This window comes from Schistocerca piceifrons, chromosome 4 (assembly GCF_021461385.2).
Source record: "Schistocerca piceifrons isolate TAMUIC-IGC-003096 chromosome 4, iqSchPice1.1, whole genome shotgun sequence".
NCBI classification, from domain to species: Eukaryota; Metazoa; Arthropoda; class Insecta; order Orthoptera; family Acrididae; genus Schistocerca; species Schistocerca piceifrons.
In genome coordinates this window covers 602718053-602735997 of record NC_060141.1, presented here as the reverse complement: position 1 = coordinate 602735997, position 17945 = coordinate 602718053, and the positions used below count along the sequence as shown (strand labels likewise).

Genomic DNA, 17945 nt, shown 5'->3' with positions numbered 1-17945 from the left:
CTTACGATAATGCGACAACATTGTAATCTCACCGTGTGCGTTGAACCGGTAAGGCACTTTGTATGTAAATGCCAACATACAATAGGGTTCCAGTACATGAGGTCGAGACAAAGGGCGAAATGAAATTCACACATTGGAAGTCTACGCAAATTCATTGTGCATGAGTACAAACGGAACAAAAATGAATCAGAATCAATCACCGTCCTTCAAAATAGTCCATCAGTGGATCCAGACAGCGTTGCCGATGATGGGGCAGTCGTTGAATGCCATTAGTATTGTCATAAATTTGTACCCCGTGGCCGGCCGCTGTGACCGAGCGGATCAAGGCCCTTCAGTCCGGAATCGCGCTGCTGCTACGGTCGCAGGTTCGAATCCTGCATCGGACATGGATGTGTGAGATATCCCTAGGTTAGTTAGGTTTAAGTAGTTCAAAGTCTAGGGGATTGATGACCTCAGATGTTAAGTCCCATAGTGCTTAGAGCCATTTGAACCATTTTTTGTACCACGTGTGCCGAAATGCTGTGAGGATATTCGCCCTGTTTGCAAAGCTGGAATGAGGTCGAAGTGGAATGGATTGGGGGTCATTTGAGTAGGATGGGTGGGGGTGAATCTCCAACTCTACCGTAGTACACAATTCTTGATGACGTCTGCAGTGTGGGCTGTAGTATTATCATGCAGTATGATTTCATTATCCAGAAATTCCGGACGTTTTCGCTGTCAGCAACAGCTGTTCGTAGTTCCGCACATGACACTGAGTAGCGTTTCTGCCGGCGACAAAGGCAATTTTCACGTATGCTCGCTGTTTCACTCTGCTTACATACGTCTTGTTGCGCGGCCGAGCTCACACTGAATGTTTCAGGCGCTCGTATCGAGCCGTGGCAATCTGTCGGTTGATTTAGGTACTGTTTGTTGCGGGAATTTGAAAGTGTCCGATTACAGCGACGCCACATGTTCGCACGACATAACATAGTTGCCATGAATTTACGAAATGATCTTCGTATGTTTGTGGAATCTGGCTTTCTGAATACAGTAATTGTATTATTTCACTTCTTTCTCAGTTTGATTTTAATTAATGCGGTGTTCTGCCGTATGTCTTTGTCTTTGTAGTTTGCTTCACGTTTATGCGTTAATTCGAACGGTGTGCTGAATATGTGTAAAGTTCGTCCAAGAATTTCTAATTTACAGCTCCCTAAAACTGACAAAAATTTTCACAACATAGACAATAACACATCTACAGCTGTACTCCGTGAGCTACGATATGGCAATAGAGGACACATGGCTCACCACAATATTTTCCTCTCTCCTTGTTACACTTACAGATGACAGACGGGGATAGTGATCGTCGCTATCGCTATGTCCACTATCAAATTACTCTAACTTTTCTTTCCCTCTTGATCGTTCCACGCAATATGAGTCGGAAACAGTAATGTGTTTCTTGAACCATATTGGAATGTAGGACCCCTGGAATTCTGTGGGAGAGGCTCTCCGAAATGCACAGTGCGTTCACTCCAGCGTCAGCCGTTTGAATGTGTTGTATGCTCTGTGACACTACCACGCTGGCTGCACACACACGTAACTGACTGCACAACTCTTCGTTGAATTTTCGATATTTCCTCCGTTCATCCAGTTTGGTAGCGGCCAAGACTAACGAATAATTTTGCGTAACGGGAACGGAACACTACGGCTGTATTTTCAAAAGAAGCTACATTTGCGACATCTTCAGGTCCTGTTTACCAAAAAACAACTTATATAGTTACAGTGCTTGCATTTAATAACTTAACTGATGTAAAAATAACATACCAGAATTGCTTTGACATCGTAAAAAAAAAAAAAAACTCAACCAAGTACCCTGTGAGTGTACACACCAATACGTGGAAAGGCTTTATATTTATATGTAATTTTTTTACAGAAACTTGACTCATAAAATGGATAAGAGTGTAAAACAACATACTTTTAGAGTATTCCAATAGTTACCTTGAAGAGTCCGTATTCTCCACATGCATGATTACTATGACAATTTTTTCTAATCTGTGTCTTTATGTTCATGTACTTTTAGTCATTTTATGACTCAGGTTTCTGTAAAAAAAAATTATATAAATCCTTTCTATGTATTTATGTGTACACTCTCGGGATACTTTGGTTGAGTTTTGTTCATTTTACCATGTTTAAGTAGTTGTGGTATCTTATTTACACACCAATTACGTTATTACACATAGGCATTGTAACAACATAAGTTGTTTTTTCATAAACAAGGGCCGGCCGGAGTGGCCGTGCGGTTCTGGGCGCTGCAGTCTGGAGCCAAGCGACCGCTACGGTCGCAGGTTCGAATCCTACCTCGGGCATGGATGTGTGTGATGTTCTTAGGTTAGTTAGGTTTAATTAGTTCTAAGTTCTAGGTGACTGATGACCTCAGAGGTTAAGCCGCATAGTGCTCAGAGCCATTTTTCATAAACACGACCTGAAGATGAAGCGTTGAAACTGGCCGTCTGAACAATAAATACTTTGAAAATGCGGCTGCGGCGTTCCGTTTCCATTAATTACATTGTCAGCTGCTGTCACAAATTTTGTAAGTGATCTTCCTTGGAGAACTACACTTCCTAGGGCTTTGCTATTAAATCTCAGTCTGCCAATGGTCTTCACCGTAATTTCCCACTAATTAGCAGTAGTATGTCATTGTTAGAACTCGGAAAGCCTTGATCAGCGACCGAATGAGTTAGTGTAGTAGTAAGAGCACTGACTTCTCATTCAGGAAGACACCGATTCAAAACCTCTTTCGGCCATCCGAATTTAGGTTTCTCGTGGTTTCCCTAAATCGTTTAAGCCAAACGTCACGATGGGCAGTATAAAAACGAAACCGCCGATCTGCATCTACACACGTCACCAGATTTCAATGTATGCTCCACGCCTTCTGAAATCGCGGTCGATCAGACGACAAACGCTAATCTTTCTTCCATCTCTAAACATGGGTGCGTCAGGTTTACAGCTGACGACACGACGGCGTGTTCAGAAAGTATATATTGCATTGTTTCACCTTTCGTGATTGAGTAGAAGTATGTCAAGAGTGTTTTCGTAATATTTACAGTCGTAGAAAAAGCTTTCGACAATATAAGAAAAACAAGATGTTCAAGGTTAGAGAGGAATATAAGTACACTATAGAAACAGAAGAATAATTTACAGTGGCTGCAGGTAAACTAAATAGGGCAATGAAAGTGAAAGTTCTAGAAAGACAAGTCATTTCATTAAGGACGTCAGGCAGATACGCAATAATCACTGTTGTTTAACTTGTTTGAAACTTTGAAGGAAGGGATACTATTACAAGCGGAATAAAAAAAAAGGGGCAAAAAGAAATGCAAAAGGTCGTAGGAGGTATAGACGTGGAAAAGAATGAAGGCTTAGAAATGTTATCGAACTGAATAACATTAGGTAATTAGAAAGCCCTTATGGAAGGGATGTCAAATGGTACAATAGTGTAAAGAGAACTGCTGAACCTAAAGACTGGAGAGGATAACAGCGTAATTGTTTTCGAGAGCTCATGTCGACAAAGCAGATTGCGACCTCGATGATGGATTAAGAAAAATTTTGGGTGCAGGAGCCAAATAATTAGATCTCTTTAAATTCTTACATGATCTGGGGTTCAGACCGGCGTGAGCCAAGTTGGTTTGCAGTACTAGAAGAAATGAAAAACTCTCTGCTGTGTAGAAAGCAATATGGCAAAAGATGAACGAACCAAGGAAAATATCAGAAGTGAAAATATCAAGATTAGTGTGTGTAGGAAAAGAACGCGAGTTACACCAAATACTGACAGAGAATCATGAAGGCATCCGTTAAACTAGAACCTTAAACAATTTAAAGACACATTGAGCATTAATCGACCGTGAATGTTTCAAAAATCGAAAAAGGTTTTCCAGAGACGTGTAGTGGTTTCTGAAAAACCTTTAATGTAAGTCTGAAGTACTGAATTGCATAGAAATGAAACATGCATAGTGGAGCAGATTAAACTGTAATGCTTTATAATAAGTTTTAATGACTAAGCGGGCAAATAAATCTCGTAATGAAGAGTACTGTAAAGGAAGAAGTTCACGAGAAGAAAGAACAGGCCAGTAGAACATCATTAGCGATGTTGTACATTTGTAAGTAGCAGTAATAGAAATTCTCTGAAGTGTTCAGCAAACACCATAGTCAGATGTTCTTGGATGTAATATTGACTTAAAAACACCGTAACGCTATGTCGGCCTGAAACGTTAACGAAAATCACGAAAGATGGCTGTTATTTGAATCTAGCTCCTCTCGAAGAGCGACCTCTCGTCTTTGCCATTTTTGTACCTCATTGATGATTTAAATGTCCCGTCGTTTGTCTTAACTATACCAGGAGAGAGCTTTTATGGCTAATTTAGTAAAACTGTGCTTTTCCGATTAGTGAGTTTCGACAGTGAGGCTACGAAGAAATTAGAAATCAGCAGACGTGTTAAAACACTTCAGAATGTCATATAGGAGCTTTTGCTTTATATAGACAAAAATGACTGCCGCAAGACGTATAAATAAATCAGATATATCGCCTCTAAGGATCTTGACGTCGACAGGACGTTGAACCCTGGCATTTTTCCCTATTTGCTGACAGCAGAATTCGTCGTTGGCCGATTGAATTGTAGCGAAGCGAAGAAACGAACAACACAATTCTTGCTTACTTAGGCACAGGATGAAATGATGATAGATAAGAAAATATTCTGACAGAAAGTTATTTTAGGTAGTACACGAATCTATTTTCCTCTACCATCTCATCATTTTTCTGAGTATGGGCAGTTGAAAATAGAACATCACTTTCACTATTGTTTGCTCAAACAGTAAGAAAATGTCAGAGAAAATTGCGATTGGTGTGGGGTTAGTTCCTCAAAACAAAGTAGCAATTCTACTTTTCGCCCAAGCCGTTGACAGAAGAACTAAGTTTCCTGAAAGACAGAACCAGAAATTTTTAATTTGCTTATCTTCATAGAATGACAATCCGAGGTAAATTGCTTTTGGTACATTGGTAAGAACTTGAGAAACGTCTCAGTTATATTTTCAAATTCCTCACGTAGGCTTGATCTCCCAAAGTACCTGTGAGACAGAGGACAATAATGACGTGTATATCCATTCAGTTATCGCTTTCCCTGTATTTAGATTGGAGATTACATAAGGAATTATTGATAAACACTTATCGACGAAAAGCGTACAGTGTAATTCATGTCGATGAAGTATTGATGAGGTACCTACATATTTCTGACAGTTACAGATTAAACTTTCTTCAGACAGGTCATTGCGTAGGTAATTCAGTCCTGAAGGTCATTCTACTGTTGTTGCTTGATAATTTCTTACTGTTAAGTATCAGCTGTTTTGAGAAATACAGCATAAGAGGTACTAACTCATAACTTTTCAGCTGCAAATGAAGCTTGCGTTTTTTTTTTTAGTATTCTTTTTTTTAGGACTCGTATATGCGGCAATATTGAGACACTCTTTCAGTTGTCTTGCTTCCCATGTATAGTTTTCTGGTGATTTTGATTTTCCTATCTGCTTCCCGTCATTATGCCGTGGCGACCTCTTCCTCTTTTCTTTGTCGTTACTAATGATTTGAAGTTAACATTTTATGCTGATGTATTATTATAGTTATTTTTAATATTTTTGTTATTCCTGTTATTTAAGCAACATCTAACATCATCCATGAAACAATGTAGATTTTACCTTTTATTTCATGCAGTAGGAATAGAAAAAGAAAATAATGGCGACGAAATGTTATTTCCTACTTAAACACATACTCCGCTACTTAAGTATTTTACAGATATGAAAAAATCAGTTTCAACGATTGTAAATTAGGTTTGCTGCTATGAGTTTTCGACGTGATTGTACCAAAGTTTCTACACTACTTTCAATGTTTTGTTTTTGTTTTTAGGGGTAGGATACTGTATTATCAGAAGGAACCAGAGTCTGTGAACATGACAGTTAACATCGTGCGTTTCTATATTATCAGAGAACGCGACGGTCGGGGCTGCTGTGCCGTCATGTCGTCGGCTTCCTCACCGGTTCGCAGGGCCACGGCAGCAATCAATGAGCCGCACCTGCTACTGTTTCAGCGGCGCTGCGGGTGCTACCTGGCCGAGAACGGGCGAGTACCACACACGTGAGCTATTTCCGCGAGAGACCACGCTTTCCCGGCGAGATCGCTTGTGGCACATGCGCACTCGGCACCTACCTGAGCAGTCAGCGGCCGTGGCGACGGCTGTGGCCACCGCAGCAGTGTCGCTCCGCCCGCACGCCGCGCTGCGCCGCCATGATGCCGGCCGCGGCGACGGCCGCTTGGTGGCTCTGCCGGCGACCAGCTGGCCAACACGAGCGCTACTCGCGGTTCGCGCGTAGTTGGAACGGGCGACAGTGTTTTGTTCTGCTAATCGTATTGCAACACGATGTTTCGCAGCAAGTGATCTCTGTTCACAACGGAGATCGATTCAAAAATCAGCCGTGTAGTAACGTTTTCGGTTGGTTCATAGGTTCGTAGCGTGTTTGTTTTCCAATTGCTATGGGTTTATTATCGATTGTCGTTTTTTATTAGTAGTTCACTGTTGCCACATGAGTTAACAGACTGTCGGTTTGATATCGGCAGGCAGTGTGTAGAGCTATGGACGCTACAAAATGGAGTACCAAGCGGAGAAATCGGAAAGTTTCCAACAGTTCAATAGTGCACTGACAGTAGCAGAGGTATCCGGAAACATTTGCCATTATCCACACTGGCATTGGGATAATTCCATCGGAGAGAGCACGTCAAGAAAGCGGTTTCCTCGTTTTAAAGAAGAGTTTTTTGACGTTAGTGACAATCCACGTTCAGGAAGACCTTCGGGGTATGATGAAGATCGTAGAAATGCATTAATCCACAATGATCCACTCGAGAAATATGATAAATTGTGATTGTACTACCACAGTGCGACATTTGCATTAAATGAGGAAGGTTCAAAAATCGGGTGTATGGATACGACATGCTCTAAGCCAAAATCACAAAAATCAGCAGGTGTCCATTTGCGTGTTTTTACTTGCTCGTCATCAATTGGCTCGTGAGCAACACCGATCATTCTTATCCTGTGTCGTTACTGGCAATGAGATAAAAGAAAGGAATGGTTGAGCTCAGACAAAGCAGCAACTCCCAGAGGTGTAATCATCACTGGTGCCATTTATTGTAAACAACAGAGAAGTCTTGCAGACGCAATACCAGAACAGCAACCAGGAAGAATGCATGAAGTGATGCTAGTCTACGATAACGCCCGCCCGCACTCTCCAAGAACTTCCTTTCCGGATGAAAGTGCGCTCCGAACATGGTTCGACGAGTTCTACGCCTCAAAACAGCGATTTCTATAGTCGAAAAGTTATCCCAGCGTTGGCAGACTGTTGTAAAAAGTGAAGGGGAATGTATTATTGATGAACAAAGTCTCTGTTATGTGTACCTGTTGTTTTTATTAAACTAATGGAAAAACGCCACAAGTTACATGAAACTAATAGTTCATTTACCTCCTACTGTCTGTGTGACTTAGTACAATACGAATTGGATGTTTGCATTGTGAGAGCACTTACCTGTTCATTACAAAGAGAGAATTGCCATTTTGGATACTAATCCATCAACTGACACCATGTAGTAACACACAAAAAGAAATTACTATATAGCCTGTGCACAGTGTAGCATTACACCATATAAGAAATACCGTAATAATTATTTCTGAAATATGTAACTAAATTACTAAACTAATGCTGCCAAAAAACTGAAAGAGGAAAGAAAGTCAGAAATATGAAACTAACGCTGTGTACAGTCCAATTACAGTTCATTTTGGAAGACATGAACGTTTTGGAATTTCTCTGGCCGGGTTAGTCTCTTAAAATTTCCAGGAACATCAGGTGTATAGAAGACATTGCAATTAATTTTGTCCAAGTCACATCAGATATTTATATAAAGGCGTATTTATAAAAAGAAATTTTACACACGTTTCGCTTCAGTTACCGTTTAAAACAGGAAGTTCAAATGGCTCTAAGCACTATGGGACTTAACATCTGAGGCCATCAGTCCCCTAGACCTAGAAGTACCTAAACCTAACTAACCTAGGGAAATCACACACATCCATGCCCGAGGTAGGATTCGAACCTGCGACCGTAGCAGCAGCGCAGTTCCCGACTGAAGCGCTTAGAACAGCTCGGCCACAGCGGCCGGCAAAACAGGAAGTAGAAGTAACAATTCAACAATACTAAAATCCTATTGCACCACTATCAGGTGCTAAGAAATCATTTATTGTTGCTGTCAATTTCGACTGCTGTAAATTAAGCAATATTATCAGGTATATGATGCAAGAATTCAATGCTTCCATCCTGTATAAACTTGTAATGTGTCGGAACAATATCACTGTTAGATGTCTGAAGCAAATGGATGTTGTAAGCAATGCTTCAATGCTAATTATTCAGTTCTGCTGTCAGTGTATACATTTGATTTTTGTGTAGACAGGCGTGGGACGTCACGTATGTATCCCACACAGATACTGTGACAAAAAGCTTTCTTGAACATGATGGTGGTTTATAACTAGTAGGAGTGATAAACATTTTAGTAGCACCTGATGGCGGTGCAATTAGATTTTCAGTACACACCAACTGCTGAAAATACTTCAATAAAACCTAAGTTTACATGAGCACAAGATACGAAAAACAGCTTAGTGTTTTCTTGTGTGGGAGAGCAGCAAACATTAGCTAGTTCATGAGCAGAGAGCACAAAATTATTGAACCACCACGACATCATAGGTTAAAATTGGGCCAGCCACCGTGGCCGAGCGGTTCTAGGCGCTTCAGTCTGGAGCCGCGCGATCGCTACAGTCGCAGGTTCGAATCCTGCCTCGGGCATGGATGTGTGTGACATCCTTAGGTTAGTTAGGTTTAAGTAGTTCTAAATTCTAGGGGACTGATGACTTCAGACGTTAAGTCCCTTAGTGTTCAGAGCCATTTGAACCATCTGTTAAAATTGGCACTACTCTTATTTCCAAGTAGTGTTAACACTATTGAAGTGGTTATAGTTCTCTGACGAAGATGATGTTTTATGAATCATTATTTAGCTTGTGAAGTCAAGCGGGAACTGGTGGAAGTACTATACGGAACCAACGATGTTAACCAGCGGAAAATGTGTTACGTGTGATACGTATGTCTGTATGCAATTACTCTAAGAACCGCTACAGAGCATTCAAAGGTGCCCATACGATAGCCTGGGGGTGGGGGGAGGGGGTGGGGGGAGGGGGTGGGGTGGGGGGGGGGGGGTGTTAGACCGGGGAAATATAGTATTTTTAATATTTTACAAGACGAATGGCGACTTCTAAATAGCCACAAAAAAGTTCCAGTTCCATGCTTGACAGAGATTTCTAAATGATTTTCTTGAAAGCAAAACACAGGACTGCACTATATTTTTTCCTTTTCCTGAGAACTATGGGTCCACTTTCGAGATGGGCGGTACGTCGAGACACGCCGTTTGTAGGAATCCTACTCATATTGACTTATATGTGCAGGCTGATAGTTGCTCAACGTGAAGGTGTTCTTCGTACCTTGGTTCACAGAGCCCATGTCATCTAGAACCCTGAGTATTTGTCAGCTGAGTTAGCCCACTAGATATCTTTCGCCAGAATGGGTACAGCGAAAGATGAGACTCGGTTTGGGCTATCGACCAAATGTGCATCGGATGAGTGGTGATAATACCAAGGCGACTCCAAAGTCCATTGCATCTTTCTCCTCACGCAGCGAGAATTTCGAACAGGATTAGCCGTATTGTCCGGAAACATGATGCGAAGTGTGTTTTTCCAATACCATCTAAGATCGGGGTTCTTTCACATTCCGTAAAAGGTGACGTTGGGTTGCGTAAGGCGGGTGTCTACCGTATTCCTTGGAGTTGTGGCGTGTCGTATATTGGTCAGACTATCAGGACCGTGGAGAACGGGTGTACTGAGTATAAACGGCACGTACGCTTACAACAGCCGAGTAAATCTACCATTGCTGAACATTGTCTTGGCACTGGTCATCCTATGGAGGTCCATCGTATGGAATATAACACGCAGATTCTGAGATGCACTTCCAACTATTGGGATAGTGTTATTAAGGAAGCTGTTGGAATTAAAGTGATCTTATAGATAGACATGGTGGTTTTTGTTTAAATTCTGCATGGAATCTTGCTCTCTCCCTTGTCAAGAACAACAGAAGGACAGATTTTATGCTACCTCCGCGTTGATTTCACCATCGATACTTTCATCTTTGTTTTGTGATGACACTAGCGTTTGCAGTGCGTGCATGTGGGTGTGATAGCTTTCTGGCGTTTCTCTGAAATCCGAGGTATTAAATTCCCGTACGGAGCTCTTACGTGCTGAAGTTTTGTCTTGAAAATGACAGTGTGTACGCCTGTAGACATGTTGGCGATTGTCGACAAGGTCACCCAGCTGCATTTCCGTATTTTATTTGAACATTGTATACGCCAGGAGAAACTCAGGTCTCACGCTGATGCATCCTGTTTTTGTCCTCATCGCTGCATTTAGCTGAACTTCGATTTTTCTCACGTGTGAACTATTAATCCATACTGGACCATAGTATCTGGAAGCAGTGCAGACGAGAACTACGGAAGAACATTGATGTGTCGGATCTCTAGCGTCCTATGAGGTAGCAGTTAACATCTGTATGATGTTAATGCGCGATCTCGTCTTTGCTGCGGTATTTTCTGTGTGTTTCTTGTGCGACAAGGTTCTGTCAACAGTTACACCTAAATATTTTGGGAGTTTATCGATAAAGGCGACATTTAGCTATGCATTGGCCATTCTATTATTAAGACGAAAACAGCTAACTTCGGTCTTCGCTGAATCGGTGTCGCCCTCCACTTTTTGAAATATACATACATTGTTCTTAGCTACGCAAAGAGTACCTTTCCACCAGCTTCAACACTGTTGAATGGGCAAAGCTAGATCGTCCTCATAAACGGACTTTCTCGATACTGTTACAAAGAGATCAGATGTGGATAAGTTGAACAGAATTAGTACCAAAACTGAACGCTACAGAACACTACTGTTATGTTTTTATCTGTTCGTTTAATCGACTGCCGAGGACAACTTGGGAATATCTCTCAGCCAACATGTTTTTTAAGGGTAATGCCAAGCCGTAGGACGACTAGAACCAACGCACTGTACCTCGAAATTTGACTGCATTCTGCGGGCGTGCTTCAAGTTTCAGTCGTGTAAATTGCAAAGATAATTTACACATCTCTAACGGTAAACATTGCGCTCGATAGAAAGAGACCTTGTCACTCGTCTGATGGTGTGAGTCTTCGATAGAAGACATGCGCCTACGAGGTTCCGAGCAAGAGGTTCATTGTGGGGGACACTGACAACCGGACACTCACTTTGCGTGTTGCCCAGTCCAAAGCTGGCAAAAGAAGGCTGAGTGATGCTGCCGGGTCCTACGTAAGGACTCGGTATCTTATGGAAAACAACTTTCTATCGTGGCTGCTCTATTTTCTGTAACAAACGTAAAAGCACATTTCTAAAAAAGTAGATTTATTTTATATGTCAGTGATCAGTAGATAATATAATTCCGTTACATTACCATTATCTGGTTATTTCTAACCGTCAGCTACCTTCGAACCGAGGTATACCGACTAGGACTGTTGATTCTTTCGAAAATATCGGGTTCCAATATATCGATATTTAATAGTGTCTTTACCGGCCCTCGATATATCGCGAAAATGTTTCGATATATCGACGGAAAAGGTACCGAAGCTCTGGCTTATAAAAATATCGGCTGTACATTGTAAATATACTGCCTGTTTTAGAGCTATATGTTTATGTATTGATTTATTATTAGATATTCTGTACATCAACAACCTAGCAGCCTGCTTATCCCACTTACAGCAACAACTGAGAGGAAAACGATGCATGTTCACGCTTGGCGATAAACACTTTGCTAACAATATTAACTGCATGTAAGTGACACAATAAAATGTGTCCGACGGGCCCGCCGGTCGGTTTCGTCACATATCGATATGCCCGGAACACTTCATGCCTTTCTCTATTTTTTCATTTTTGCAAACGCCAGCGACCTAGAGTTTGTGTCTCTAGCACAATCAGTAGTTCCGACTCCACTCGACATAGCTTTCCAACCACGCTTTTCTCTGTTATCGGCGAGGATTAGCCCTTATTGTTAACGAGACCTTTTTTGTTGCTTTTACATGATACTTGTGACAACTTGTTTCAGGTGCGGGATTACAGACTATTAAGTAGTTTCAGGGTTCAAAACCTTGTGTAATTAATATTAGGTAATAATCTCCATTATCCCGCATTGTGTGGCAACGTGTTACGTCAATCTCTGGCTGTATGTTTTCGCTCACGAAGATTATAGTTTCGTGTCATCGCATTCTGTAGCAACTAGTATGATCCCTTGAAAAAAATGCAAATCCAAATTTGTAGCACATATTGATTTAGACAAAAATGCTTTAAAATTTTGAATTGTCAGGGATAAAGTAAAGAGAGGAGGAGGAGATTAGTGTTTAACGTCCTGTCGACAACGAGGTCATTAGAGACGGAGCGCTAGCTCCGGTGAGGGAAGGAAATCGGCCGTGTCCTTTCAAAGGAATCATCCCGGCATTTGCCTGAAGCGATTTAGGGAAATCACGGAAAACCTAAATCAGGATGGCCGGAGACGGGATTGAACCGTCGTCCTCCCGAATGCGAGTCCAGTGTGCTAACCACTGCGCCACCTCGCTCGGTTTAGGTAAAGAGACTAAGAAGTATCCACAAGTTGTACGGTAACTATGCTGGAGCTATGCAAGTGGAAGGATATGAAAAGAAGGCAGTGGTTAAGAATGTCAGTGTTATTGTAATTCAGTCAGATGAGTTTGTAACCTACCCGCACTATTTGAGTAATGGATGGAGGTTGTGACAGTACAGTGAGATGATGTGTAGCCTATCTGTACTATTTTGGGAGGGAACGTTCTGTTTAAGTTATACTTTAAAGAAATGGGTCGCCAGATAAAGCACACTGCCATGAATAAATGAGTGGGGGACGCACTGTGGCTATACTTCAATTTTAATCTCATAAAAATATTATTTATTAAATATGGAAAGGATGACTCCTTCCAAAAGCTATTGCAGATGAGGGTTTGTTCGATGGCCTGCAACGGAAACGACATGGCTTCTATTTCCTCATAGCTTCCCAAAACAACTCTCTGATCATTTAGCTATATGACCATCAATAGACATACAGCAACTTCACTATATCAAGATCAAATATATTTAAATAATGTGCAATCATATTCAGATTACCAGAGTGGAATCGTAATGGGATTGGGGAATCGTTAATTAAAGCTCAAGGGTCATCATGAACCCACACGTGTGGGTAGAAGCTTTTGCTGTAGTTAATATTTAAGAATCTTCGGACCGTTTTTTACTGAAATAGGTCTTGTGAATTGATGCGATTCACAGCGAATGAAGATTCTTTAAGTTGCTTCAGCTGTTTTGTAGGACTACAAAGCTAAAACGGCTTGAAGAATCTTCATTCACTATGAAACCCATCAGTTCATAAGATCTTTTTTAATAAAAAAAATTATTTGAAGACTCTTAAAGAATAACAATGTACTTTTTTTAAACTGTGGCTGTCCTATGTACAGAATAGTACGTTCATAAGATCTTTTTTGAATAAAAAACGGTTTGAAGACTCTTAAATAATAATAATGTACTTTTAGCTGTGACTGTCCTATGTACAGAACAGTACGTTTTGCTGTAGTGCTTAGCAGACCTGCTTCATCAGAACGCTCTCAACCTCGAAGTATATATGTTGTACGCGTGTTTTTATGCTGTGTATAACATGCCGATATGGTCTTAGGACATGTAAGCTATATAACAGCTCACGTATTTCATTCATTTTACATTTTCATTGCCTTCCATTAATTTTACTTTTTTATTTTCATTTCCGTATAGATTCTTTTTAGTTACGGTAAGACTTTTCACGAGCGGATGCATTATCCAGACGAATTTTTTTCCTCATTTTATGCCCTGATGTGGCAGTTGACCAGTGAAGTTTATTCAGCTGCATTTTTACGTGAGTTCAGACATATATTATTATACGAGCATGCATGGCTGCATGATTTAGAACCCTGCTCCATTACGTTACCGTTCGTTACATGTCCTTTGTTCAGTTCTCTTCATATCATCCGATGATGCCTCGCAAGGGCAAGTAGAGTAACTGATATCGATAAAAACAATTTTGCCACCGAGACTGGGGCTATTCAAAAAAATATCATGAGCGGTTGCTGTGCCAGGCAGCAGATGATGGGATGGAACCAGCATTACCTCGCATGTGGTTCATTCACTTTTAAATTGACACGATTTAAAGTACTATTAAACACACATACGAAACAAAAGAAGACAGTTTCCCGCTATTAATGTATCCCAGTACAACCTGTACGTGGGAGAGTAACATGCTGTTATTATAATTACTCGGCATTATCAGTAAGAGAGCCATATCTATATCTACGTAAAATGACTTCTAAATAGAAGTTTTATTACCCAGATAGCTTTTGATACATATTCTGATTACTAGTTTCAGAAAAGTAATCAAACGATTTCTGTGCACGGGCATGAGGAATACAACGGGCATTATCGGACTTCTGATACGAGGGGCATAATCGTGCATTTGCACACACATTCACTGAATCTTTCGCGACAAACATTCCATTATAACGCTACGACATAAAGTGCTACGATACATGAACAGAGAGACACCACCACACCAATAAGACAGTTTTAAGTTCCCGAAAAGTGTTACGTCTCAGAAAACCGCGAGTCCGGACATCGCCTACTATTGCACAAGATTAACTAATGACTACGAAAGTGGAAATGTTCAAATGGCTCTGAGCACTATGGGACTTAACTTCTGAGGTCATCAGTCCCCTAGAACTTAGTACTACTTAAACCTAACTAACCTAAGGACATCACACACATCCATGCCCGAGGCATGATTCGAACCTGCGATCGTAGCGGTCGCGCGGATCCAGACTGTAGCGCCTAGAACCGCTCGGCCACTTCAGCCAGCACCAAAGTGGACCTTGTCCCACTATTGGTATTGTGAATGCCGGCGGATTGTCTGAGGGACACGTGGCAGTTCATCGATGGATTGTCACCAAGAAAACCAATTAAAATGTTGATGTGCAATACCTCGAATAGTGAAACCTGATTGTTAGGTAGTCAGAGGTAACCAACGGCAAGAACGCGAGTCGTACACGCCTCAAATGGTACGTATGATTTGAATAACCAAAGCTATCTAATGATTTATACCCTCATCCAATGTAGTTTGGACAGTGATACGCGTTACCCAGCAATCCCATAAAGACACGAATATTCTAAGTTCATTAACACAAAAAGACTGTAAACCTTGAATTCAGGTGAAGCGCGCCGACTCGCAATGATTATTCCAGCAAACTGAGAAATGATTTATTGCTATAAGCGTTGCCTAAATGTCTACTTCCTTTGTACAATCGTTACTTGTGGCCCAGCGGTCCTTACACAAAGCAATCATGCGAGTGAGCGAAAAGTTCTCCTGAATGTCTGGTTTGCAAACTTCTAAGCATTGAAACATCGACAAAATGTACACTGAGGTGACAAAAGTCATCGTGTCGGACCTCCTTTTGCCCGGCACAGTACACCAACTCGACGTGGCATGGACTCAAGTCGCTGGAGGTAATCCGCAGAAATATTGAGCCGGTGGAATATTTTTTATACGAACTCATCTCTCGATTATGTCCCGTGAATGGTGAATGGGAATCATTTCCGGCGATCTGGGTGGCCAAATCATTCGTTCGAATTGTCCAGAATATTATTCAAACCAAAAGCGAACAACTATGACCCAATCACATGGCGTTTTTTCATCGGAACATGAAGTCCATGAATGGCTGCAAGTAATCTCCAACCAGCCGGACACAACCTCTTCCAGTCAATGAAAGGTTCAGATGGACTAGAGGGCCCAGTCCATTCAGTGTAAACACAGCTCACAACATTATGGTGCCACCACCAGCTTGCACAGTGTAACTTGAGTCTACGGCTTCGTGGGGTCTGCACCACAGTTGAGTCCTACCATCAGCACTTACTAATTGAAATAGGGTCTCGTCTGACTAGCCCACGGACTTTTAAGTAGTCCAGGGTCCAACCGATGTGGTAGTACAGTTCAATTCTTTTATCTTGGCGGCTCGCGCATGCCCGCCCAGACGGGGGAGATTGCTGCGTTGCCAGTTGCACGCGCCAAGAGAAGCAGCGCCATAGTATAGTATAGAATAGTTCGCCAACTTACGTTTAGGGGAGAGCGCGCAGTTTATGAAGTAAAGCCACCACGGCCGGATTAACCCTTTCGCTGCTACAGAGACGTGCTCCCCGCATTCCGCGCTGTGCGCGATTTTGTCATCACTGCATTGCTCGCCTGTGCAGACACATGGTGTTCTGACTGATTTGACATACTTATCATTCGATTTCACACAAACTATTTGGCCCAAAAATTTGATTTTTACACATCTTCTTGACTGATACCTTCCCCCCATAAATGACTTAATTTTGTTTCGATGTTCAACGCAGTTATTGTGCAGCATTAAATGTAGTCAACCATTCACGAAATTTTGAAGAGTTTACAGAGGTAGGAGTCCACAGCGTATACTTTCTGTATGGTCGATTTTAGTTGCCACTAGAAATTTCAAAAAATTGCATTCAAATGAATAAAATTCATGAAGTAAGACACTTCGATGTTGTTTTTATATAAAGAAAATACCAAGCACTGAACAAGGTTTGAACGAAACACCTTTAGCTTAGCAGTCTAACAGCTTAACCATTACGCTAATGCAGCTCGTCATTCAAGGGAATTCCTGGAGGATTTTAAAGAATCACGCAAAATACCGACAAACACTGTTGGTATGACTATGAATTACGTTTCGTCGAAGTACAATAGGAAATAAACAATTACTGCTGTTCTTTATTGCGAAAAAGCGGTTAATGAGAATGAATTTCCTTGCTATGGCCTGCATTATGAGGCTTATTGCTTGTTTGGTTTAATTAATTAATAGAATATGAAGGAATTGGTATAAAGAATGCTTTTTCCAAACTTTCTTTTGTAAAGTCTGCTATCAGGACATTGCTTTTGTTCAATTACTTTATTTATGACTGAATGTTTCTAAAACTGAAGACGCTCGTCCAGGCTCTGCACTGCAGTCGAACTCTGGCAACGTCGTTCTCTGTTCATTGGCTGACTGCGTTTTGTGACGTCAGATGCGCAGAGCGAACCGAAACTCGGCCGCCGTCGTAAATGACGCACACTTTAGCGCAAGAGAGGCGCTGCAGGAGACGTCGTGCTGTTAGCAAAGGCACTCGGTCGTCTGCTGCCACAGCCCATTAACGCAAAATTTCGCCGCTCTGTTCTAACGGATATGTTCGACATAGGTCCCACATTCATTTCTGCTCTTATTTCACGCAGTGTCGATTGTCTGTTAGCACTGACAACTCTACGTAAACGTCGCTGCCCTAGGTCGTTAAGTGAAGGCTGTCGGACATTGAGTTGCCTGAAATTTTGTATTTCGGCTTACTTCTGACACTGTGGATCTCAGTATACTGAAACCCCTGACGATTTCCGAAATGGAATGTCCCATGCGTCTAATTCCAACTACCAATCCGCGTTCAAAGGCTGTTAATTCCCATCGTGCAGCCATAATAGCCTTGGAAAGTTTTCGCATGAACCGTTTGAGTACAAATGACAGCTCCGCCCATGCACTGCCATTTTATACCTTATATAGTCTATACTATCGCTATCTGTATACATGAATATCGCTATCGCTGATTTTTGTCACCTCAGTGTAAACACCGAAAGAAAACTGACTGAACAACCTGAAAACGCTCTGAGGT

The 17945-nt window shown here is 41.5% G+C and overlaps 1 protein-coding gene across 1 annotated transcript in view; it reads right to left on the bottom strand.

Annotated features, from left to right (window-relative positions):
* LOC124795088 (transmembrane protein 229B-like) overlaps nt 1-6318 on the bottom strand; it is a 179402-nt gene extending 173084 nt beyond the window's left edge. The window contains exon 1 of the mRNA XM_047258912.1: nt 6224-6318. The gene's annotated coding sequence lies outside the window, so the exon portion shown is untranslated. The remainder of the gene's footprint in view (nt 1-6223) is intronic.
* Nucleotides 6319-17945: the final 11627 nt, after the last annotated feature.